Source organism: Podarcis pityusensis (genome assembly GCF_964106645.2).
Source record: "Podarcis pityusensis genome assembly, chromosome: 1".
Lineage (NCBI taxonomy): Eukaryota > Metazoa > Chordata > Lepidosauria > Squamata > Lacertidae > Podarcis > Podarcis pityusensis.
In genome coordinates, this window is record NC_138028.1 from 41861596 (window position 1) to 41873469 (window position 11874).

At 40.2% G+C, this 11874-nt stretch overlaps 1 long non-coding RNA gene across 1 annotated transcript in view; it reads left to right on the forward strand.

Moving 5' to 3' along the window:
• Window positions 1–11627, forward strand: part of LOC308472782 — a 31883-nt gene extending 20256 nt beyond the window's left edge. The window contains exons 2-3 of the long non-coding RNA XR_013983726.1: window positions 1356–1425; window positions 11569–11627. This is a non-coding gene — a long non-coding RNA (uncharacterized lncRNA). The remainder of the gene's footprint in view (window positions 1–1355; window positions 1426–11568) is intronic.
• The last annotated feature ends 247 nt before the right edge of the window (window positions 11628–11874 follow it).

Below are 11874 nucleotides of genomic sequence, written 5' to 3' on the forward strand. Positions count from 1 at the left end.
AAATCCTCAAAGAAACATAAGCCATCAGAACAAACCATCAGAACCAATCAAATACTTCTGCTGAAATGAAAGTGTGTTAATGATTCTTTCCAAACTCTAAAGTGATGCTGTGCTGCTGTAATTGTAGGTGCAACTCCACAAGGAAGGGACAGAAAGGCAGAGTCTTATTCACTGATCTGAATAACTGGGATGAAAACATGCTGGAAAAAGCATGAAATCCAGTGCCAAGGGCCTTCTGATGGTTCCCTCTCTGCGAGAAGCCAAGTTACAGGGAACCAGGCAGAGGGCCTTCTCGGTAGTGGCACCCACCTTGTGGAAGGCCCTCCCACCAGATGTCAAAGAGAAAAACAACTACCAGACTTTTAGAAGACATCTGAAAGCAGCCCTGTTTAGGGAAGCTTTTAATGTTTAATAGGTTATTGTATTTTGGTGTTCTGTTGGAAGCCGCCCAGAGTGGCTGGGGAAACCCAGCCAGATGGGCGGGGTATAAATAATAAATTATTATTATTATTATTATTATTATTATTATTATTATTATTATTCCCTGATATTTTGGTGCTCAAGTTTCTTGGTATTCAGGCTTCTGAAAATGTACCGAATATGAGATTCAGATCCTTAGGTCCATCAACTGGAGTGTCGGAGCAACTTAACATTTGTCTAAAGTGCCATTGCAGATTATCTGCGTAACAGGTAATTATTTGGGCTTCCAGTCTTTCAACTATTTCAAACTATCCTTCATTACATTCAGTGCAAAAGGCTAAAGTCAACACAAAGGGATCGCGATCACGATTGCTGAGCTTCAGTATTCTTCGTGGGACGTCCTGTTCCCTTGTCTTCAAGTTGTTTTGACATTCAAATAAGATCATCCCTTTAAAAAAAGGAAGGTGATCAACGCCAAAGAATGCTAAAGCAATTTGTGTGTGGTAAATATTCATTAAAGAGTTTTCATTTTCAAATAATAGCTTTACCATCTTAACCTCATAGTTGAGCAAGGGACACTGCCCTTTCTTGAATTTTCAGTTATAAATATTTGCTTGAAGGTTACAGAACATTTTCTTTACACAGACATGTAATACAAAGGTTGTGAATGCTGAAGCTTCAAAATAGAAAGCAAGCAAGCCATCTGGCACTCCTCCCATGTTTTGAGGCAAAGACAAGATTGCCAGCATTTAGCTGTGGCAACCATAGCCGCATTTAGGCATTTCTTAGGAAATCCAAGGGATATGTTTTCTGCCAAAGAAGGATCATGTGCTATAATAATTGTTAATCATTAGGTATTTGGCTACAGCCTACTTGGGCAATTTTCTTTTTAATAAATTCTAGTAGCTGATTTGAATATGTGCCTCATATTTCAGACACTGACTCACCATCAACAAAATGCCATTCAAGTTCATACTGGAGAGAACGCTGATAACTATAGACAAGGTAGGCTTCACATTTGGGAGAATGTAAGTAAGTCTGAATCACTGTTCCGTCCAACAGCCAACTGAGTGACAATCAGTTTGGAAGTGAAATGGGACCACACAAAAACAAAACAGTAGTTTCTTCATTTTACTTAGGGGACTTGCTAAGTAAGGAGAAGCATATGTCTGTAAATCAATAGGTGAAAAAAATAACTCCAAAATGGCTTGACACAAACCTGAATTTCTAGGAGGTAATGGACCATTCTCCAGTGATACCCTGCAATGTCTTTTTGCACGTCGTGCTTTTAACTGTACAACCAAGGAAAATTTCAGCTTGTGCAGAATGTGGCCAACCATTTTCTGATGGGACCAAAGCCCCTGGTTGCTTCTTACAAGTCTCCTCCTCACCCACCTACCTTTTGCCTGTGTAGGCAAATATATTTTGAAATCTGTTTCTGGATGCAGATTGCCTCTACTGAGTTGTGGCTTAAATTGGAGAAAGATGTGGAAAATCTTGCCGCAGCCACTGAAAGTAGATGTACCATCAACCGCACTTTCTACACAACCCTGTATGTTGCTAAATTCAGCCTTAAGTGAGACATTAAACTTGTTGGCAAATGAAACTGCATCCTAATGGGCTCTCTGAAACACAATGCATCAGTAACATGGTTTTGTTGAGCAATGAAGAGAGACTTAATTTAATGTTATAAAATTAAGGCGGGAGTTCAGTACAGACTCCCCATTGACTCTGGTATTGTTTGCTTGGCTTTTCCTACAGCATCTTTCTTGGGTCATGAACAATCTACAGCTATCTACTCTGCAAGCACTTTTCTGAAAGGGCACCCTCGCACTGTGACCGCAATGATGTGATAGTTTGGTCAGTTAGGCAGTACTTCATTGGAACACTTACAGTCAAAAACAACGCTAACCACATGATTTCACATAATGTGTGGCAGACATTACCTTTGTGAAAGTAACGTAGACGGGGTGGTCTTCTGTTTCTTACAGCTCTATAAATCTATGTCATTCTCCCTCCTGACCAGTTCAGTAACTATTTTGCAGCATGAGTGCTCAAAGCATCTAGCACAAGTTTGTATCAAGTGCCTAATGGTGCATTATTCTGCTTGTTTTCCTCATTTTCCTTCCTACTTAGTGTTTTGTGGTTTATGAATGACTTTACAACAGCTCTTTGATGTTTTTTTTCCAAATTCATGAGGTTATTTTTGTCAATGTTAGTCTTGTTTCTGTGGCTGCTGCTATCATATGCCAGGTGCAGTAAAAACACTGGAAGGTTATTTGCACAAATACCAGTGCAAAGAAGAGGTCTTTCATGACAATAGGGTTGTGCCAAGAATGGAGAAGAAATTTATTTCAGTTCACATTTAAAGGTGAACCTTCCTAATTCATACTTTCTGAAATGATATGTGAACTAAAACATAGTGATTCTTCGTGGTTTGCACTTTTTTCAAATTTTTCAATGCAGTTCTTCAGGCAACTAATGTATACAGAATTTTACTAAGGCAACATGAATGTGTGAGTTAGAGAACAACATGCAAAATATGGAAACTTGGTTTGGAAACATGTATATTAGGCAAAATTGGATAGAAAAATGTGTATAGTAGAAGAAATTCATACTAAATGCTGATTAATTTTCATGAGGGCTTTTTTTCTAAATGCAAAATGATGTGGAAATGTAGATAACTGAACTTAAGACAGGAAAAATGAGAACCAGTAAGAGGTTGAAACTGAGAGATTCATCCATCCCTAACTGTGCCCATTGTTATTTAGCATGCAGAAAAGAAATAGTCACCCCAAACAACTGCCAACTCTCTTCCTCATGCAAAACATGGATAAATGCCTCATTTGCCTTCTTTTTGAAGGCCTATGCAGTTCTACTGCTATCAAAGAAAGGACAAAATGCATGTGGTTTTGTAGAATTTACTGTGGTGTTTTTCCTCAGTTGGAGATTTCACTTCAGTGTTAGCTCCTTCTCCTGTTTCTACCCAAGTTTAGCAACTTAACACCGTCATTGGCAGTTCATTAACAAAGCTGTATAATATCAATACAAAAGAGCGGTGGGAAATTTCACAATGTTTTAAAAAGAAAAATACCATGTGTGGAATTCCTACATAACATTGCAATCTCAATTTCCATAACATAAAAATTACTCCCCCACCTCACTTTTTGTTGCAGAAACACTTTCCAGTTCTTTTTTCCATGCTGACCCAACTGCATCAAATAAGCCGGTTATCTCTCTTTGTGTTAAGCAGAGCTATCTGCAATCTGATGAGGCCAATGAACAAGCTCCATATGCCCACAACTGTGTAGGAACAACTGGTGCCACTTTACTGATGCTCTGTGTGTCAATCATGGCAGAAAGGACAGTATTGGAGTTTGCTGAGAGGCAATCCAGATTGCTAATCCTTAAACTACTAGCTAAATCCTGCCTCCATGACTGAAATCTATAGGCCCACCTAAGCAATTCTAAGTCTAGGAAAGTAAATGCAGGAGTAGAAGATGATTCAAAGTCTTTATGAAAATAAAGGCTGCCAGAGGGACATAGTTTATCAGCCAATGCCATCTATAAATTGATCTGCATCCTCAAATAATTAGAATATAAAAGGCTGAACCTTTGATGTTTCGCCTTTCTCTGAAAATAAGCTGAAATATTTACCAGACCAAACTTCCTTAGTGCTTTATAATAGTAGATGCTCAGATAGTTCCCAAGCATAGTCACTGGTTTGGACTCTGGGGAATTTTTGTTGATATGATTTTATGATGTTGAACCAGTTGAATCACTCATTTCTAAATAGAAAAACCAAGTCCATAAACTTTAGATCCCCAGAAATAAGCATAAGGTTTTCCTGGGAATTTACTATGTGTAATAAGTTTATACTTGTCATTCATTTATTACATTCTGTATAAGTAAATTGTTGCCTTAGTCTGCCCTTTTCAGTGGGTTAATCTGTTCTTGTATAATTTGATTATTTGCTCAAAATAGCCATGGAAAGAGCTTAAAGACTAGAATCTCTATTTCATAAAACTTAATTATCCAAAATTCTTTCCTGGGAACAATGTGTCTTATCCACATATACCCCTTTTACAGAATGACCACTGCTGAAAGTTACTGAAATTGAAAGGCAAATGAGATGGTACATTAATTTTAATGTCTGCTACTTTCAACAATGAGGATAAAGACTTTTTTTTTTTTACTGTTCAGTGTTTTCAGTGTTCATAGTCTTGCCTGTATCTGCCTGCTAGATTTCTACTTCCATGTTAGTCATATAGGCTTCATTCACATGGCCATTTATTTTGTTTCCCCAACATAGGTAAAGGGTAAAGGGACCCCTGACCATTAGGTCCAGTCGTGGCCTACTCTGGGGTTGCGGCGCTCATCTCGCTTTACTGGCCGAGGGAGCCAGCATATAGCTTCCTGGTCATGTGGCCAGCATGACTAAGCCACTTCTGGCGAACCAGAGCAGCGCACGGAAACACCGTTTACCTTCCCGCCAGAGCGGTACCTATTGTCTACTTGCACTTTGACGTGATTTTGAACTGCTAGGTTGACAGGAGCAGGGACCAAGCAATGGGAGCTCACCCCGTCGTGGGGATTCGAACCGCCGACCTTCTGATCGGCAAGTCCTAGGCTCTGTGGTTTAACCCACAGTGCCACCAACATACCCCTCTGTTAATTTCCACATTACATGTAAGCATTCACACAATGTAAAAGCCACTTCCAAAAATCTAGTGGGATCTAGTGGATGTTTAGTGCACATTTCTGTGTTAATTGCTTCCATTAAAAAAAAAATCCATTTGGAACCCCATTAACCCCCAAAATTGTGAGAGTAAAGTGACAGAATTTGGGGCAGTACATTGGCAAACAGTTCTTTCCTCCCATTTACATGAGTGAACCACGGGGAAATGAAAGCACCCATGTGAGGGAAAATGTGGGGAGTAGTGATGTTCTCCAATATGTTTATTGTTGTGTCACACCGTGGCCACTGATGTCAGTAAAATTTAGTGCTAAGTGACTGGTTGTTGTTTTTTAATCGTTTAGTTATGTCCAATTCTTCGTGACCCCATGAAGCAGAGCATGCCAGGCACTTCTGTCTTCCACTGCCTCCCGCAGTTTGGTCAACATGCTGGTAGCTTCGAGAACACTGTCCAACCATCTCATCCTCTGTCGTCCCCTTCTCCTTGTGCCTTCCATCTTTCCCAGCATCAATCTTTCCCAACATCAGGGTCTTTTCCAGAGAGTCTTCTCTTCTCATGAGGTGGCCACAGTATTGGAGCCTCAGCTTCACGATCTGTCCTTCCAGTGAGCACTCAAGGCTGATTTCCTTAAGAATGGAGAGGTTTGATCTTCTTGCAGTCCATGGGACTCTCAAGAGTCTCCTCCAGCACCATAATTCAAAAGCACCAATTCTTTGGCAATCAGCCTTCTTTATGGTCCAGCTCTCACCTCCATGCATCACTAGTGGGAAAACTATAGCGTTAACTATACGGACCTTTGTCGGCAAGGTGATGTCTCTGCTTTTTAAGATGCTGTCTAGGTTTGTCATTGCTTTTCTCCCAAGTAGCAAAAGTGACGGTATATTGGTATAAAAGCCACAGCTCCATAATGCAACATGCACCGCAGCGTGAAATGAGTGTTAGAAACCAGGATAGAAGCACTAACATTATAATAAAGAAAACTAATGCAAAATTCCCTGTGTCTGAATGCACCCATATTTGGCATCTTTTAAATGATAAATGTCCATGCAATACTCTCTGGAATTCCCTGCCTATTCATACTAGTCAAGTGTCTTTGCTGTGCCATTTTTAATGTCCCATCCATAGGCTAATTCAGCCTTTTCTGTTAAATCTCCAGCTTAGACAAAACATCCAAAGGCAATTTATTCTACTACCTAAATAGCCTTAAAATGGGGAAGGTCTTTCTGACCATTTAATTGGAACCCGCTTCCTGTAATGTAATCCCATTGATCTTTGCCGTAACCTTAGTCAATATAGAAAGTGTTCGGAAGAGAGCCCTGAAGAGGATAAATAGCTGAGACGCTATGACATTCAGAATTAAGTAGCAGGAAGGTGGATTATAGGCAGATATGGGATTATGCATGTGTAAGGAAAATAATTATGACTGGACATCTCCTTTGCCAAGTGTCTTTCGTCAGCTACTCATCTTGCATTAGAGCGAGGATATGAGCAAATCCAGATCAGAGATCATGAGCATATTATAGCAGAGTCTTCCAAATGAGGTTAACTTGGAGGTTTGGCCATAGAAGAATGAGGGCTGCCATGCAGAAGCAGAAAGACTTATTATAATTTACTCTTTATCCCATAGAGAGTTTCTTGAAACACTCTGCTACCACATAGGCCAAATTATGCGTCAACGATCTGGCTGATTCTCACTGATATTGTGGCAGGCTGACATAATGTTTTCTGTGATATTGAAGTCGATGATGGAATCCTATGAGAATGGAACCCGCAAACTGTTGAGAAATAGAGAGGGATTTAAAAAAAAAAGACATAGGCAAATTACAGCCCCTATTATTTACAAAATCCAAAAGGTCAGCATGGAAGAGAAACTGTAAATGTCTTGATGCATTTTGGATCAGGAGGCTTGGGGGGAAAACATACAGTTGGGCCATCTAAATGAAGTGTGATGTCTGGTTGCTGTTAAATCTATGGTTGTCATCCATGAAAGCCACGAAGAAGTCTGGCAAAATCCAGCTGCTTCTTACTAAGATAATCTGACCAAAAAAAAGGTGCATAAAAATGCCAGCATCCTTCTTCTTCTCTCAAGCCTTTTGGCATCAAAGACATGGGGGGGGGGGGTAAGTTGCTGGCAAGCTCATTTTCAGAGCGTGAGGTGAATTAAGCAGAACAGCTGGATTTGCTTCTGAGATACAAAGGCGGGGTTCATCTCTAGAAATGCACGTACCTTTACAAATGGACAGTTTGTAAAGGGTGCTGTCATGAGCGGAAGTCCCTCCCATACCATTAATGTGAAGAATATCATCTAAGTGAATGCAACTGACAGAACAACACACATCACACACAGTCCACTCTTGGCCAGAGTCCCAACATACAAACTTCAAGGAGATGTGTGGTACAGTGGTACCTTGAGTTACAAACGCCTCAGGTTACAAACGCTTCTGGTTACAAACTCCGCTAACCCAGAAGAGTTACCTCAAGTTGAGAACTTTGCCCCGGGATGAGAACGGAAATCGTGTGCCGGCGGCACAGTGGGAGCAAGAGGCTCCATTAGCGAAAGCAGGCCTCTAGTTAAGAACCGTTTCAGGTTAAGAACAGACCTCCGGAACGAATTAAGTTCTTAACTAGAGGTACCACTGTACAACTCCAGCTTTTCAAAATGGACAGATTTAAGGTAGCAAAGTAGGGAGGTCTGCGACAGATCCACACTTTTTGGGCTAAACATTCAGGGTTTGTAAAATACCTTTTTGCCCAAATGATGCACGACATGCACCAGCCCTTCTGTCTTACTCACAGGCAGATTAAGTGAGAGGGCTAATTGGTTTAGGCATTTAAGTTCCCCACCTTTCAGCACAAGTTCTCAGAGCAGCTTCCAATGTAGATATAGACAACACTAAGATAAAATGAACATTTCTAGGGAAAAAACAGCTTGACCAGCTAAAACCCACGTTGAAACAGAATTCTAAAAAGCTGAGGTGAAATTAAGAGACTTTTTCCTAGAGCTGAAAAACAACAGCAAACACTGTTTTATCAACGCCTGCAATCTATGCCTGCCAAGCTTCTGCCACTATTTTGCTTCTCAGTCATAAACCTACCCTGTTAACAGATTATATTTTATTACTATTATTAATTTTATGCTTGGATGAAACTGGGAGGAAATAGTTTATTAAATGCAGCATACAAGACCGGTCCAAGACATTTGGGCACCTGGGGTGAACCATAAAATTGCACCCCGTACCCCACCAGGGAAGATGGGGTGAGTGAAGATCTACATCAGGAACCTTTTTCTGCCAAACCTTTTTCAGGTTCTTTGCCTAAAGAATAAAAAAGAGAGAATTAAATTGATATCATGTGAATTGTTCTCATGGCAAGAAAGCAATGGAAATAGTATTTGCAATATCTAATGGGCCCTAACTCAATTTTCTGGTCTTGGTTCATAGAATCCTTGTTTTCATTCTGCAATACATGTGATATGATAAGTCACTGGCTTTGTTCCCCAGTCCTAGGGCAATAAATTATACTGAAAGAATTTTTGTAAATTTAATTTATAGTAGGTTTGGCTTCACCCAAATATGGATTGTTATGTTTTGTTTTAGCAGTGAGCTTTAATATGTGATGTAATTTTTGAACAAGTTCCATTAGTCAAAATATGTCCAAATCAGTGTCCTAACATATTTAAGAAATAAACACAACAGCCACGGGCACAATTCACTCGTTGGTTCTCTTGCACAAGCCCCATTGAAGTGAATGGGAACCAAGCAGACCCAATTTATTTCCATAGGGCTCCTGAATTCTATGATTCTATGGAAAACCTTCCTGGCAATGTAAAACAACGTGTTATGATTATAATTATATTTGCTCCAGCTCTCTGCTCCAGCTCGAACAACTTCAGATGAATGAAACTACTGTATGCTTAAAACTAGCTACATTTCTCTTTTCATTCAAAAGTTTATAGTAGTTGTTGGAGGCTCAACTTATCATTAACATAAATCAAGGTGCACTTGCATCTTCTTTGTCAATGGGAAACTAGGTAGGAGAGTTGGGGCAGCAGACTGGGAGAGTAACCCAGTGGTATTGAGGGCAGGCACAAATTGATCAATAATTATGTGGAATTTTTGGAGGATACAGACTATCTGGTTATCTAGTTCCATTTAAAGCTGGGTTCAGATGCAGTTTGGGAACTGAATATTTTGTTGGGAGCCGTCCAGATTGACTGGGGGAATTTGTATCTGCTTCTGCTTCTTGGTGGCTGGGTGTGATCATTCAGAGTTTTGGGGCAAAGTCTCAACAGTATACTGATTATATGCAGCACAACTTCCCTGTAACTTCTGAGTCAGGACATGCAGTGCATGATCTGGATGACTGTCTGGGCGCAGTAGTGGAGTTGATGAAGGCCAATAAGCTATGCTTGAATCTTGGGAAGACATCTGTGGGTTGGTGGTTCCTGTGTCCAGGAGACCAGCCAGTTCTGGATAGGGTTGCACTCTCTCTGAAAGAACAGGTTCAGAGTTTGGGGATGCTCCTGAATTCATCTTTTTCACTGCAGGCTCATGTAGCCTCAGGGCCTAGGAGTGCCTTTTACCAGCTACAGATGGTATGTCAACTAAGGCTATTCTTGAACAAGGATAGTGATTCGTGCATTGGTAACCTCAAGACTTGATTATAGCAATGTGCTCTCTCTGGGCCTATCCTTGTGCCTAGTCTGGAGGCTCCAGCTGGTGCAAAATACTGCAGCTGGACCTCTTAGCCTGAAAAGGTTGGGAAACCCCTGTCTAAATTTAAGAGCAATTGTTTAAAAGCAATGGACCTAGATGCTTTCATACACTGTGCAAAATATATCACTCTTTTGAACTTTTATGACCGTTCAAATTATCAAATTATGGAAAAGGGAAAGAAAACAAGTGTGTCTTTTCCAGTAAAGTACCACAAATTAGTCTTGTGATGTACCAGTTCTAGGAATGTTATTCTCCAATAGCAATGGGCTGCTTTTTATGGTGCTTATTTTAATATCTCCTGCTGAAAATACATTTCTAGCAAGAAAATGGATTGATTGAACTTCAGTACACTTTCCAGGCACTACATTTTTTTCACCTCAATTTTACCAGGTCTTGATTCAAAAACAATTAAGGGGGAAAAAATGCTGGAGTCATATATTCCTAATGAGACTTTGCTTTTCAGAAACTGGACAGTATTAACTTAGAGGCCAGATTTCCGCATTACATGAATTGACATTGGAAAAGACCTTTCTTAAGAGAGAAAGAGACTTTGTTGAGTCTAAATGTTTTGGACTTGCACTGCAAGGTTTGTATTTACATCAGGTACCTTGCTGTTCTTATACAAGAAATTGCAGCAGTAAGTGAAATTCTTCACCTGAGTTATGTAAAAGCTCACCACATTTCAAAACATTTTAAAAACAAATACAAACTTTATTTATTTATTTATTTATTGGGGGGAGCTATTCAGTAAGCCAAACCCACACAGAGACTCCATTTCATAGATACATTGGTTGTGTTTGGACTGAAACATAATTTAGTGCTACATGAACAAGTCTCAGGCTCATGTGTTAACTCCTCCCCTCTCTTCCTCTGACACAGTTGTGAGGAGACTGGAGGAAACGATGAGCAGTTAGTTGAAAATAGAAAAGAACGCTTCCAAATGAATTTTGACTCTGGCTTGCTTGAATAAACCATAGTTAGAGCCAACCACATCTGTGGTTCAGATGAAATGATAAACTGTGGTAAGTTGAAATTAGAAGATCTTCATGGGCCCAGGCCAGAAGTCCACAGAAGCAGAGTTATCCAGCAGCAACCCTGAGAAGATGGATCCACTCCATGCTATGTGGAACCACTGGCACCAAAGCCCACATCTCCTTCTCTGAGGAGCCTCCTTTCCTAATTTCAAAATATATACAACTTCAAGATATACCATAGTCTCAAGGAGCTAATAATTATTATGTGGCTCATTTGTGCATGTTTCCACTATTCACTGTTGTGTTGCCGTTAAATGAAGATACACTTTCTTCTCTTTAACGTGGAGCGAGACAATTGAGTCCCAATGCTCACCCTGGAATTTACTTCTTAAGCAAACAGATTCTGCAGGCAGAACCATAACAAGAAATGAAGCCATTATTTCAAAAAGAGTCAGAATGAAAAATTTCAGGTCAAAAATATATTTGACACTTCGGCCGGTTTACCTTAAAGCGAGGGTATTTTAATCACAAGCACATAGGGCAGGCTTCTTTTTAAGTAGAAAAACATGACCAGGCCATCATCCGGATTTTGAGCACGGTATGTCCACTATGAAGGAAATTCCAGCTCGCTGAGGCTGAGGCATTTGTTCCTGCATCGCTTGTGCTAAGTGATTTTCATGTGAAGAGAAGGTCCTGCTTGTGTGATGTTATTCATATTTGTCTAACTCCTGTGTTTTCTTTTCTGGGTACACTTTCCATTAGGAGGACAGACCACTAAATTTATCATTCATCTGTGGTCGATGTCAAATCAGGACAGAGACGTGGCGCAAGCGGAAACGCCTAGAATGTTGCATAAATAAATACAAGGAACATTCTTTTTGCATGCTCTTCCAGTCATGGAACGGGCATCGATCCAGCAGAAGCATCCATGAAAGGAAGCCCATGACTGCCCTCCCAAGAATCCTTCGAACTGTAGTTTCTTAAGGGTGCTGGGAAGTGTAGCTCTCTGTGGGGAAAATGTGTTGGACACGCTTTTAAAGGTATGGTATGAATCTGCCCCAAACGTGC